This window comes from Schistocerca gregaria, chromosome 7 (assembly GCF_023897955.1).
Source record: "Schistocerca gregaria isolate iqSchGreg1 chromosome 7, iqSchGreg1.2, whole genome shotgun sequence".
In the NCBI taxonomy this organism is placed as follows: Eukaryota; Metazoa; Arthropoda; class Insecta; order Orthoptera; family Acrididae; genus Schistocerca; species Schistocerca gregaria.
In genome coordinates, this window is record NC_064926.1 from 423,065,541 (window position 1) to 423,079,132 (window position 13,592).

At 41.1% G+C, this 13,592-nt stretch overlaps 1 protein-coding gene across 2 annotated transcripts in view; it reads right to left on the minus strand.

The window, feature by feature from the left end:
- Positions 1 to 13,592, minus strand: part of LOC126282160 (AF4/FMR2 family member lilli-like) — an 896,885-nt gene that overhangs the window by 716,869 nt on the left and 166,424 nt on the right. The window lies entirely within an intron of this gene.

Here is a 13,592-nt window from a genome sequence, read left to right on the forward strand (position 1 = left end):
CCTCTTTCGCTCCCCTTCCCCCCGCCTTCCTTCCTTCCTGTATCTGCAGTCTTTTAGTTACCCCCCACCCCACTTTCATTTCCAACTATATAGGCCTACGGAAGTAAGAGTCGCGAAAGTAAACTCCAAATTGCCACCTGAACATCAAACGACGCTGGAACTGTGCAGTAACATTCTTTGGCTGCGCGTTACATTTTCAACCACTCTTTTTGCTAATAATGTAAATAAAAGCGACAAGCGTTAAATCTCTGTACTCATGTTTACACGAAAATACTTTTAAATTATCATGATTAAAAAGTTACGAATACCGCTACCGGTGCAAAATCTACTTGTAAAAAATTTTCATATTTCTCACCGTGTCAGGGTTTGCTAACAGTCAATATGGCTTTAAATTGCTTCGTCCCTTTGCTAAGTTCCATGGGCGTGGGGCGATAATGGTTTTCTGCATGTTGCAAACTTCTCCTTCATGTCTCATTTGCGTTACAGTGCAAGTAAGCAACTGGTGCAATGGATCTTCAGTGTTTGATTAAAGTTTTCTATTTCACGGTGTTCGACGAAAGGTAACATTCTCTTTGCCAAACGAAAACCAATTAAGTCACCTGAACATGTAATTTACATGGTCATGTAGCCTAAAACAACCACCTGTACCAAATCCTCTCTGTATTTCTAGCGTACCGGTGTTCCATCCGCCCTATTACTGCTTTTCTATGTAATCGCTCCACTTCAAATAGCTTACCAGGTTGCTGCTGATGTGACACTGTCGACAAGTTGGTCACTATTACTGCAATCCAATGATATAATATTTTGTTTGTGTTTTTTCCTCTTATTTGTTCGCTTTTTAAGCAGGCTTCCGTTCTACACCATGCGTTATATTCGCTTAAAGTTTAAATAACAATATTTTTTTACAGACATCGGTATATTGAACGAAGAAAATTTGTTACGCTACTTACGCCTATTAAACGACTACAATGTAGAGGTAACATGATCGTTCCTTTCTTTCAACACTGAACTTCTGACGTTGCCTAGTTTCTATCAACACCTTCGCGCTCACTGTGTGTGGTGTAACAGACTTCCCGCTTCCAAGCTATGTTTGTCACCATTAGATTTGTTTTCTTGAAAAAAGTCTGCTTCGCTGTTCTTTCTTGCTGTTCTGACCACTGGCGGAAAAACTGGCCTGTAATCGGCGTATTGAACGTTGAGAAAGTCTGCGTCAGTGTTGCTCGGAACGCTGTGGAGACGGATGGAGAAAGCAGGAGTGGAAGCCTGTGTGTTCTGGAGGGGACTAGTATGTGTCTGGATGGTGAAAGCGTTGTCGGAACAATATAGTTCCTTATAGCTTCTGCACTCAACAAGTGGAATGAACACTTTGGTATTCAACTTTAATCACCAGAAAAATGGGATGGTGCACTGTGTATTTACTTACTTGCATCTCGCTATAGTGTCACTGGCAAAGAAAGGTTACTTTCCTTCAGCCTGAAATTTAATTCCGTTTACTGATTTCTTCTTGCTGTCCTTCACAAAACGTACAAATTCAACAACTTCGGGTGTAGTCTAGAACTGGGCCTCACTCCTTTCTCTATCACTGCTTTCTTTTCGTGTCCTTCGGCTCCTCTAACTGTAGTCTGGATTCTGTAGAAAATTTAAATGCTCTTTCACTCCCTGTGATTTGTCCATGCTACCTTCAGAATTTTCAACAGTGTAGTCGAGCCAAAATTTTCAATAGCTTTTTCTAAATCTACAAACGCTATAAAGTTGGTGTTTTTTGATCAAATTTATCTTCAGTCCTCAGTCGTCAGGTAAGTATTGCCTCCAGTGTTCCTACATTCCACGGGAACCTAAAATGATCCTGTCTAAGGCCAGCGTTTGCTAGTATTTTTGTTTTTTGTGTTAGTATTTTGCAATCGTGGCTTGTTTAGCCGATGCTTGGATAATTATCCCACCTTTCAGTACCTTCTTGAAGTCTGAGGGCATTTCGCCTGAGGTTCTGACCACTTTAAAGCTTTTGTTTGGTCGGACCTACAATATTATTACGAACCATGGAATGTCACTACAGAATGCTACCGCAACGGCACCATCCAGCGAAGGTTTGCACTAACCATACACAAGTGAATACCAACCGACATTTAGACATTCCTGCAGTCCCAACTTCCCTCACTTAAGTGCTACGTTACAGCGAGCGTACTGTATCCATACATTCTTTGAACAAGAGCGATGCAATAATACCTCCTAGTGATTTCATTTACTAACAGAAAAACCATTAAGTCGAAAGTTCTCTAGAGAGAAAAAGCAGATGGAAGGAGAACATTTAATTCGGCAAGTAACTTGTTCCGCCTTCGTCATGATATATCTTTGCGAACATCCACCCACCGCCGCAGACTTTTAAGATGTTTACACAGGTGGGAACAGGCAACACAGAACGTTCCGAAAGCACGTCATCTTGGGTAGAGCCCCGCAACGAGAGAAAGAAACAGGCAATGTACTTTCCCGCCTGTATTGTTTACTTGCTTGTTTTATGCCAAGTTTGTAGTCACCTTCGAAATGAAATTGGGACCATTTTATTTCGTATCTGCTGAAGGAACATCAGCATTCGTCTTTTTTTGGTAAATAAATTTTCTAATTTCATAGCATGCTCTACGTCCTTCATGACATACTCGTAATACATGTATGGAACAAAACTTATACCAGCAGTTCATCTAATCGGTGATATTTTATCGGCCAGTGTGATGATCCTGCTACGGGGTAATATACTTTGCCTTCAAGAACACGCACCGTTCTATAAAACGTTCCAGTCCGCTTCCGATAATATGAAACATGGCTTTCAGAGATGCTAAGCTAACCTATATCGCTCTGAATGCCCTTTCCTATTATAATAATTATTTTTATTATTGTTATTTGTGTCACCACAACCACCACCACCACCAGGAAGTGTGTTGCTCCTGGTAAGGTGTAAGAGAAGACCTTAAGGCCCTACTCTTGTCAGGCTAAATCAACAATAAATAAGTATATAAATAAATAATACTCAGGACTGTCGTGTTCCTTGCAGTGTATCTTGCCACCTTAACCTCTTTTTGAAGTGTCTAATACCAACACAAGCATCAGTCTTGTCAGTGCCTTTGCAACTGATGGTCACACCGTAACTCGGAAAGAGACGTTACCTGATAAATCAAATACATCCCGCGAATAATTATATAAGTATATTTACTCGGTTATTTTTACTTATTAGGTTTTTATATTTTTTCATAGACTTGTAAGCCATCATTTATTTTTCATAAAAGCCGTATAATTTATATTCCAGTAAGACGTTCTTCTTAGAAACACAGGTAATCTTACTCACGATGAAATTTCTCTCCTCCCAAACATACCTCCGAGAAAGAGCTGAATTCAAAATAATCTTGAGATGCTAGAGGCACTATAAAATACAAACAGAAAAAGAACAACGAACCATAATACGACGCAGGTGTTTCTTTTGTGGAAGACAAAAGCGCCGAATGACATAAATTGCTTAGAAAATATATATAAAACATAAGAATATCACAGTGATTACGTCTCTGAAGTGTGAAAACGCAGATCGTAATGAATGCATTTGATTAGCTTTCAACAGGGTGTACGGAAATTCGTTCCACAAATTCTGAAGATACAAAGTGATTCGTTTGACTTTGATAGTACAAATATGACTACAAAAATTTCGTCCTTTGCACATTTTCGATAGAAAATTGTCGTCGAAGGAGGACAACTTGGCTACAATGTTATCATATGTACGTCAAATATCTTTATCAACATTGTGTACATGTGCTGCCCCGTCAGTGAAGGGATAGACGAAGAACCAGAGTGGTTGAGTTTCTTTTTACTTTCGGGAGATGTGCATAATTTAAGAAAAGGTAAGCACGGGTGAAAATGGTACAGAAAGCATGAAGGAATGTTGTGCGTGGAAGAGGACGAAGACTAAACGCGTGCGTATCAGTGGAATAATATATAAGAACATTTACGCTCACATTATTGTGTTGTTAAATAATTGCTCTTGTTTTGTATACGCCTGCTGTTGTAATTGTTGTACAACTATTAAAAAGCCAGATACCATATCAGCACTCTTGAATTAGAAAATGATACTTTCAGGCCCGGAATCAAACATCTGGACCAAGGCTTAGTTTTGGCAGGAACGCGCCGGAACGGCGTTCCAACAGCTCCTAGGGATATTTTGTGAAGTAATTGGAGATTTAAAACAGTAAACATGTGTTAAACCGCAACGTAACTGTAACGGTTGAGCTTCGTCCCTGAGCTGTTATCGGTATGCTTCGCGTCTGTCTTGTTTACGACTGCCAGAAACCTCAGAGATTTACAGTGTGACCAAGGTAAGTTGAGCTTCGTTCGTATGAGGCTGTTAGTGTTTAACTTCGTGAGTGTAAGAAATGACATTTCGAGTATTTATTGAACATGTAACTCTGTGTCTTATGTCACATCGTGTTGTTTTTCCTGACCCTTCGGGAAGCTGGAATTTCACGTGACCCCGATAGGCCACGATTATCTTCAACGTCATTCGTTGGTAAATGCTTCATTCATTTATAGTGGATACACGCTTCGAAAGCACGTAGAATGCAACCGTTTGAACATTGCGGCTGGCAGCAGTTGGAAAGACGGAGGATGTCATGGCCACGGCGACTACCGTTTTGTGCCGGGAGGTATCGTGCAGAACATTGGAGCAAAGTGACACTGGTACGACGGGACACGGTAGCACTCTTTGTTTACATTAAATTTTGTAATTTTATTGTTTGGATTTTAGGAAATGACGTTTTTAAAACTTGAATTTCGGTACAGAATCTCATACTTAGTTTTATTACAGTTTTAAAAAATCTAAATTTGTGATTTTTATGGCTGTGTCTGGATGGGGGGATGTGTGGTTGCAGGGTAGCGTTCCGATAATCCAATTTTAGAAATTAAGCACTGACTTGAACTTAAGTATTCTCATGCAAAACTATCTACTGCACTAACAGAGCAGAGCAGAGCAGCTACACAGTACTCAGTGAACAAGCTACACATGATTACAGCGCTACCAAGTTACCTTTGAGGTTCATTTTCTACCGAAAATGTGTACGGGGCGAAATTTAGTCATATTTATACTGCTGGTACGCAATGAATGGCTCTGTGGCGTGCGAATGCGCCAGTTTTGATTCACCCTGAATATAGGGCGCTTGAGGAACACAGCATTCAAACTATTATGTTGTTTATATATGGTTTATATGGCGGTCAATAAATGTACGGTACCTGCTGAAGACGGTTTCTTGTTCATTTTCTGTCACTTTTGTTATCTGGTGTAAAGAATACAGCACACGTGTAATTGTGACATCATTTACGTGCTCGGAGAAGGGGTAGTCAAATGGAAACAAGACACCCACCACAACGTGATCCTGGAATGATTCCGTTCAGAAGTCATCACCTCACGTGGTAAGACCTTTATCCCACTGGTAGACCAATTCCCGTTTCGCAGAACGCGGTCGGCCGCAGACGGACACACCCACTATTGCACTACCTCGTCAGACTGAAATCAACATCCACGCATGTGTTACTCCAGGTTGCCAAAAATGTGAAAAATCACACGGTGATAGATACAGGCTGTACAGAGGATGTTGCAGTGTTTCCCAACCAAATCAGTGAAGCGCAGCCTTCGTCCGATTGGCAGTGTAGGACCGGGCGTTATCGTCGAACAGGATGATCCCGTCCGACAGCATTCATGGGCGATTTGCTTTTATGGCGCGTCGCAATTTCTGCAAATTGTCTCCATGCCGCTACGCATTGATTGTGGTTCTACAGTCGAGGAACTCCAAGATCAGAGGGTGCCTGCAATTGAAGGTCACTACGACCTTACAGGAGCCCGTGTCAACAGCTCTCTTACTTTGGCAGGGGTCATGTGGGATGTTGACACTGTTGGTTTTGCCTTTTGCCCTGGGGCTGTCAGACGGTTCAAAATGGTTCAAATGGCTCTGAGGACTATGGGACGTAACATGTGAGGGCATCAGTCCCCTAGAGCGTAGAACTACCTAAAACATAACTAACCTAAGGACATCACACAGATCCATGCCCGAGCAGGATTCGAACTTTCAACCGCAGCGGTCGCGCGGTTAAAGACTGAAGCGCGTAAAACCGCTCGGCCACACCGGCCGGCTCTGTCAGACCCAATCATCGGTTTGCACGATAACTCCCTACTCCACAGTGCCAATCGGATGAAATCTAAGCTTCAGCGATATGGTTGGGAAACAGTACAATATCAACCGTACAATGCGGATCTCTCATCGTGACCTGAAAAAAGGCATGCGTGTACATGTGTTCCATTCCGACAAGAAAGAGTAGGATTGGGTGTTGTTTTGGATCCGTCAGCGGTCGACCACTTTCTACGGAACAGCAATTGGTTGTCTGATCTCCCAAGGCGTCTTAGCGCGTGTGGCGATTACTTTTCAATTGAACCATTTCATGCTCCCGGTGTGACATGTGTTTGTATTTCCATGTGATTGCCACTCACAGAGAAAAGTCAAGGGTTTATTAAGTGAAATTCTTTTTGAAGTAATAGGAAAATTGCGGTCTAGGCACTGAAATATACTTTTAAAAAATTATCTATAAACCACACTAAAGGACCGGTTGGTAGGACATGTTCTGAGGAATCAAGGGATCACAAATTTAGCACTGAATGGCAGCGTGGAGGGTAAAAATCGTAGAGGGAGACCAAGAGATTAATACACTAAGCAGATTCAGAAGGATATAGGTTGCAGTAAATACTGGGAGATGAAGAAGCTTGCACAGGATAGAATAGCATGGAGAGCCGCATCACACCAGTCTTAGGACTGAAGACAACGACGACAACAACAACAGCAACAACAACACCGTGCTCTCTCCAGTGACCATGTCAGGGTTCACTGAAAAGTTGAAGGGCCGAATGAGGTTACTGTAGCAGCTTTTCATTTGAAGGTCTACTTGCTATTATCGAACAAACAATTTCTTGCAGACATTACTAACTTTTGCTTAATTTGAACAATGTTCACTTAACTAACTTTGAATGCTGAAGGCGGGACCGCTGTTGCCATATTTCGTCAGTGTATGAGAAGTCAGTAAGAGTAAACAGAGACGCGTCGACACAGAGAGGGGAGGGAACATAGCACCTCTCATTTCGTGTGACGCAGCGAGTCGTGTGTGCACATATAGCTGAGCGGGCAGCCAGTGATTAGGCCCAGGTGGCGCTGCGCTGCGCAGCGCTGCGGCCGCGAGGCCAGAGGCAGGCACCGTTAGCCGGATGAAGGTCGCTGGCTGACTGGCTGGCTACAGCTGCTGCCTGCTCCTGTCACCGCCAGCAAGCGAGGACACCCGCTCCTGCTCCTCATCCTCACACCGGCCGTGTTTCCCCACCCGAAGCACTCCGAACGTGGTTTCGGTAGCCGCCGGCGCACGCCCACAAACTGGCTACCACATCATTTGCAACATAATTGCCCACTCTGGACGACGAACCTGTTTCCGAAAATGGATACGAGTATAATTGCCAAGTTCACTCCATTAACCCATTGATTTCCAACAAAATGAATAAATGTAATTTTAAATTTTTCATATAATTAAGCTTTATCATCATACGAAGCAACGAATAACTGAAGAAACTGGCAACAAGTAAACAACTTCTTTAACCCTTTCGTGGGCAAAATTATTGAGCATTTTTTTAATGACTGGAGAGCAGAGTGGTTAACAAATAGGTACATTTATCATACGGAATGTCAAATTTTCTCCAATTGTGAAAGTGAGGTCACACAACAATGTGGGAAGTATTCTTCCCACTGCCCATCCTTGGAGTTAAATGACAAAAACAAATTTTTCAATATATGTCATATTTATCTGATAAATTTACAACTCTTGTTACAATGATTGTTCACAATTACTTGCCATGAAATTTTCTGAAACATGGGTCCATGCAACGTGTTATTTGACAATATGCACAAACACAGTGAGTGCTCTTTTCCGCAGCGTTGGTACTACAATGACGGCACGTCCAGTAGGCTTCTAAAACGGGTTGATGCTCCCCTACAGCCATATGACGAAAATCATCAGGTACTTTAGCCCTTTTTGCCAGAAAGAGAGGTTTTTATCCACACCTTTTTTGGGATGAGAAGCAAGCGATCAATTGTCTGGCTAGATGGATCCTGTATGTGAGCTGATCATGCTGCCCACTCTCTCTTTTACTTATTTTCCACAGGATAAATCTCTTCACTGCAGCAACGTCCACCAGGAAACAAAATATTCTGTGCCTCCATTTTACAGAACGTCTGCCAAAAGAATACCTCTCTCGTTATTGATCAAACTTATCGTCACCACCCATTATTTTGTTGTATTCTGCAACAACTTCAGGACAAGAAATCTCTGTACTAGTACCATACTTGTTTTTCCATTTCACTGTGGCTCTCTCTCATGTGTCATGATTGGAGGACAGGAAAGTGACTGGACGATTATCCATCCATTTTACTGCAGAAATGGCTCCTTTTGTTTCAAACTGGAATTCTCCTCGTTGCAATTTTACGTTTTCCTCCTTACATTGGACCGCTACGGTCGCAGGTTCGAATCATGCCTCGGGCTTGGATGTGTGTGATGTGCATAGGTTAGTTAGGTTTAAGTAGTTCTAAGTTCTAGGTGACTGATGACCTCAGATGTTAAGTCCCACAGTGCTCAGAGTCATTTGAACATTTGAACCTCCTTAAATTTGGGCAAATCAAAAGTATTTACCTTATACTATAGTTCTGAGGAAAAAAATCACAAAATGTCACGCAAACAGCACTGAATGGCTCCTCTACAGGGCAACATTCAACTATAGAATGCCACTGCGCGAAGGTGCAGCCAAAATGGCGGGAACTTCCGATTGGTAGTAGTAGCCTATTCTGTTCACTAGGTGGTAGCACCATACAGAGGTGGGAACTGTGAATTCCACGGGACTAGGAGCGACTTGATTGTAGTGGGAAGCATGTTTCCCACGGCTCACGAAAGGGTAAGAGGGGTAGAACGTCAAACAGGCCGACTTCGAGCAGGAGAGGCAGCACATTACACTTTAATTTCCACTGTCTATACTTTTACAAATAAATTTATCTAACTGTCAGCATGACCAGGGAGGATTCAGAATTCACACTTATAGCAGTGGAAGTTCGAAAACGTAACGAAGTATTTTTTTTTTACATGTGAAACTTCGTTTTTTTTCGCTTACTAATGGCAGCATTTGTTGCTATAGGTACACTTTTCTTCGTAAGTAAGAGATTCTTCGATGAATTTTGCACAGCATAGAAACCATACTTAAAGGTGTATGAAACTAGAGTTTTACAAATCTATGAAGAACTGTAGTAAAAATTGAGGTAACGAACTATAAAATGTGTGTTTCTTCCTGAATATGAAGTTTAAAATTTAACAGATTATTCGTTTTTTCATAATTTAAATAAATTCTAGAGTTTCACACACTTGTAAGTATGGTATGTATGCTGTGCAAAATTTATCGAAGAATCTCTAACTTATGAATAAAAGTGTACCTATAGCAACAAACGCTGCCATTAGTAAGTGAAAAAATGATGATATTTCACACGTAACAAAATTTATGTTATGTTTTAGAACTTCCACTGCAATGATGGTGAATCCTGAATCCTTCCTGGTGATGCTGACAAAGGTTTATGAATTTATTTGTAAAAGTATAGGCAGTGAAAATTAGAATGTCCTGTGATGCCTCTCCTGTTCCAAGTCGGCTCGTTTGACGTCCTACTCCCCTTAAGAAGGTTGTTTCACTTTGGAACCACTATCAAGTACAGTTTTCAGCCACCCATCGTCTCATGTGATACATTTTAACGGAAATTGGCATTTTTCCTAGACACAATCGGACTTATTGAAACGTCCATGAACTCATAACGCTGAAAACAGAGTCTTAAATAAGAAGAAAAAAAAATTCTAAAATTTAATAACGCAACTACACGCAGCCCCAGTGGTTTCATTTCGCATCCGCTCACAGAAGCAATATTACAAACTCAGACGGACGTTACAATAACTTTAGGTGTACTTTCACTGTGAATGATCTGACTATAGCCACCATAAAAAATCACCACCTACAATGACGTAGTACTATCTCCGTGGCGACTGTTGCTTTGACGTTCGAACGCTCTTAGTGACTGCTACAGTTTATTCGTGGGAATACCTCAGTACACCACTAGATGTTTCTGTCTTGCAACAGCATCTGTTGTATGCCGTCTCTAGATGTTTAGCCCTTAGACTGGGAAGTGTGTTTCAGTTTACCTTCAAATATCATAGCGAATTGTGACATCGCTGTAAGTAGAGTGAGGAAAATTGTTCTTCCCATCTCCGAATTTAATTTCTCTCTCTGATTGTGAGCAGCGAGTATTTTGATGACTCAAAATTTATTGCGCAATCTTCTTTCGTTATTCAGTTATGGACACAGGCTGTTGCGAGTACGTACAAATATAAGCTGAGGAATCGCCCTGAACTGCTTTACTGGTATTCAAAAATGTTTGTGTGGTTCTATATTTAATGTTCTCTAATACGGGGACGTTATAGGTGTTTCATGCTAAAGGCACTGGTGCTTCAGAACATAATTAATAAAATAGTGGTTTAAGGGAGAAACTACTGGCAATGAACAGGGATAAAACGCATACTCTTCTCTTATCCGTACATCTGTACGTAGGCCACGATGTTCTCCGTTGTATAAACACATGAGAACTTCAGTATCCATGAACATGATACAAAACAAGAAGTAAAGGTCTGTGTCTACCCAGTAAGAACAGCAGATTCTGAAACTTCCAACAAATATCAATTTTTAAAATTTACTGTAGACTTCCAAACAAGAAAACAAATTATTTCATCATTCTCATTTTTAGTAAGACCACGAGGTCAATCTTACTAGATAACTGCATTTATTCAGTAACGTTCTTTCTAGAAAGTGTGACCAATTTGGAATTCGCTGCCCCGTGTTCCGCGGCACGTTCACAAAATCTAACAAACTCACTCCAGAGAGAGAGAGAGAGAGAGAGAGAGAGAGAGAGAGAGAGAGAGAGAGAGAGAGAGAGAGAGAGAACGCTCTTGTATGTACATACCATCGAATATTACAGAACATGCCTATATAAAATGCCTACCGACATAAGGACTTAACTGCCAGTAAATATTTCTAATTATTAAGCATGTCCTTAGACATGCTATTCCAGGGAAACATCGTCCGTTTGTGAACCATGCCAGTGACACGCAAACGTCATTTCAGTATATACTGAAACAACTGACGCCTTTATAACGGAAGGGTGATTTCTGAACGCAGGCGGAAGCGCATGCACTTATTTTGCGTTTGCACAGGTTAAGGTCAATCAATAATCGCCCCCGCCTCCAAGTGCTACAGCTTTGACCGAATTTGATGTGTAAGGCGATGAGCAACGCAGAGGTCATACACCTTTACTAAGCTTACGAGTTCACTGTCATGTCCCAAGGCAATACATTGACCAGATTAGCTCACGATATTTTACACTTTTCATTTCTCTTTATATTCCGTGTTGTTAAAAAAACCACCATCTCCTCTAAAACTAAAACATTGCCTTCACGTACCGATAATGATGAATGTGATGCTTCTCCTTTTACAAGATTTGTGCTGCGCATTGTGGAGGCCATACACAGGAACATCGCTTTATTCAGGGTGACGGTGAATCTCTTTTAAAGTTGTGTTAGAATATTAAGACATACTGCATGTATTCACACATGGCGCATTATTAACTGAAATTTGCATACGGTGGTTACAAGTTCGTTAATACCTAACCACAAAATATACACAGGGATACGTCAGTCTAATTTCGCTGCAGCACAGCATGTGATCACTGTCTGCCTTTCAGCACTTCGTAGCTGAGAATGCTAACTCTACAGTCAACAAAGCGAATTCCCAGTAAGATTTCACAAGTTCAGAAATATCACTGTTTTTTATGCATCAGTAAGTGCATCTAATTTCCCGGAAAACGCGATGTTTTGATACCCTGTTGAAGCAAATATATTGTATTTGCAGTATGCTCTCATGACACAGTGGCAATATAAATGCTAGTAGCCAATGCAATACTTCAGGTACGAAGTATATGAAAATGTATTTCGATTTGGACCGGGACGTAGGTGCCCTGGCACATTTTAACGAATGTTTACTCTTAACAAGTGCTTGCTTTGTGTGTGTACTGGTCTAATATTTGCCAGTAGTGACACATCTGAGCAAATGATAATTATATTCAAAACGAGTTTGCATTGTTTTGAACTCAGATTTTCCGAATTTCACGGTTTTAGAGGTTTGGATAATACATTGCGTAATTTATTGGCTATTTATTAGTTTTATGAGATCTCCAAAGCTAAATGGCTAGCGTCACTGCCGTTGGTGCGGAAGGAACTGGGTTCGATTCTCAGTACCTAATCCATTATTTGAGGTAGTGAGGCGTGCAAGGGGCTTCAATCTGCCGGATGTCGTATGAGATACTTGAATAAAGAAGCAGCAGCGCCATCAGGATTCATCTACTCCCAAAAGCCGCTGGAGGGGTTGGCGACAGTTTGATCGTGTTCCACGATCGATGATCTCTCCGCGCACAACTTTGGAGGCAGCAATCGGCCAGTAGAAACAGCCCCAAATTCTAAACTGTTAGCTATCCTTACATTTGGGTATTGGTTTCTACTGCATTTATTGTCCTTATGCACGACAACAAAACGTATGATTTAAGTATGATTCAAGTATGATTCAAATGTTGGAGCATCACTTTTCTGATCAGCCTGCCACTTCCCGAATTATACGATATTTTTGAAATAATACAGCAGAATTATCATTGCTTTTGCACTGGACTTGGACACACTTCGTCTTGTTCACTAGAAATTTGAAGCATGTGATGTAACACGTCCATGGGAGCGCGTAACTCTAGGTCATTTCATTTTCAATTCTTGTGAACCGAGTCCTCCGTGCCTTCTCGGCAGAACAACGGAAGTACACAAGCACATGTTCTATGGTATGTTCTGAAGTCTGATGGATTTGTAAGACGACAATCGGTTAACGAAACCAATTATAACTGAAAAACCGCATTGCGTGTGTTCTACAGTATTAATTTTGTATTCTTTTTACACTTGTTGGGCACCATATTGTACTTGAGCAAGACTGGAAGAATGAGGATATTTGGCCAGCACGCTTAGAGAGCTGAAGTCTATCCAAGACCCCACCTTGCGGTAGCTGAAAAGGGAGAAGGAATATAAATACTGGAATAGTGATTTAAAGGATATGAGGAACGACCAAAAGAAAACCGAATAACAAAATAAAAGGATGTTTATTTCACAGCTCCTACAGATAAATCGGACCTGTCTTAAACTTATTAAATGAATGTAGTTTCAAAACTTTAGAGTATTAGACTATGATATATAAGATCGTTAAGCTCTATGATAAAGATTTATGATCCAGCTAGTTTCTGAGCGCTAGAACCGCATCTTTAGGGATACATATTTATTTCATATAGTTTACTTGGAAGGATAACCGAACTACGAAATAAATATGCGTCCCTCAATATGTGTCTCAGATGCTGCGAAACTAATTGGAG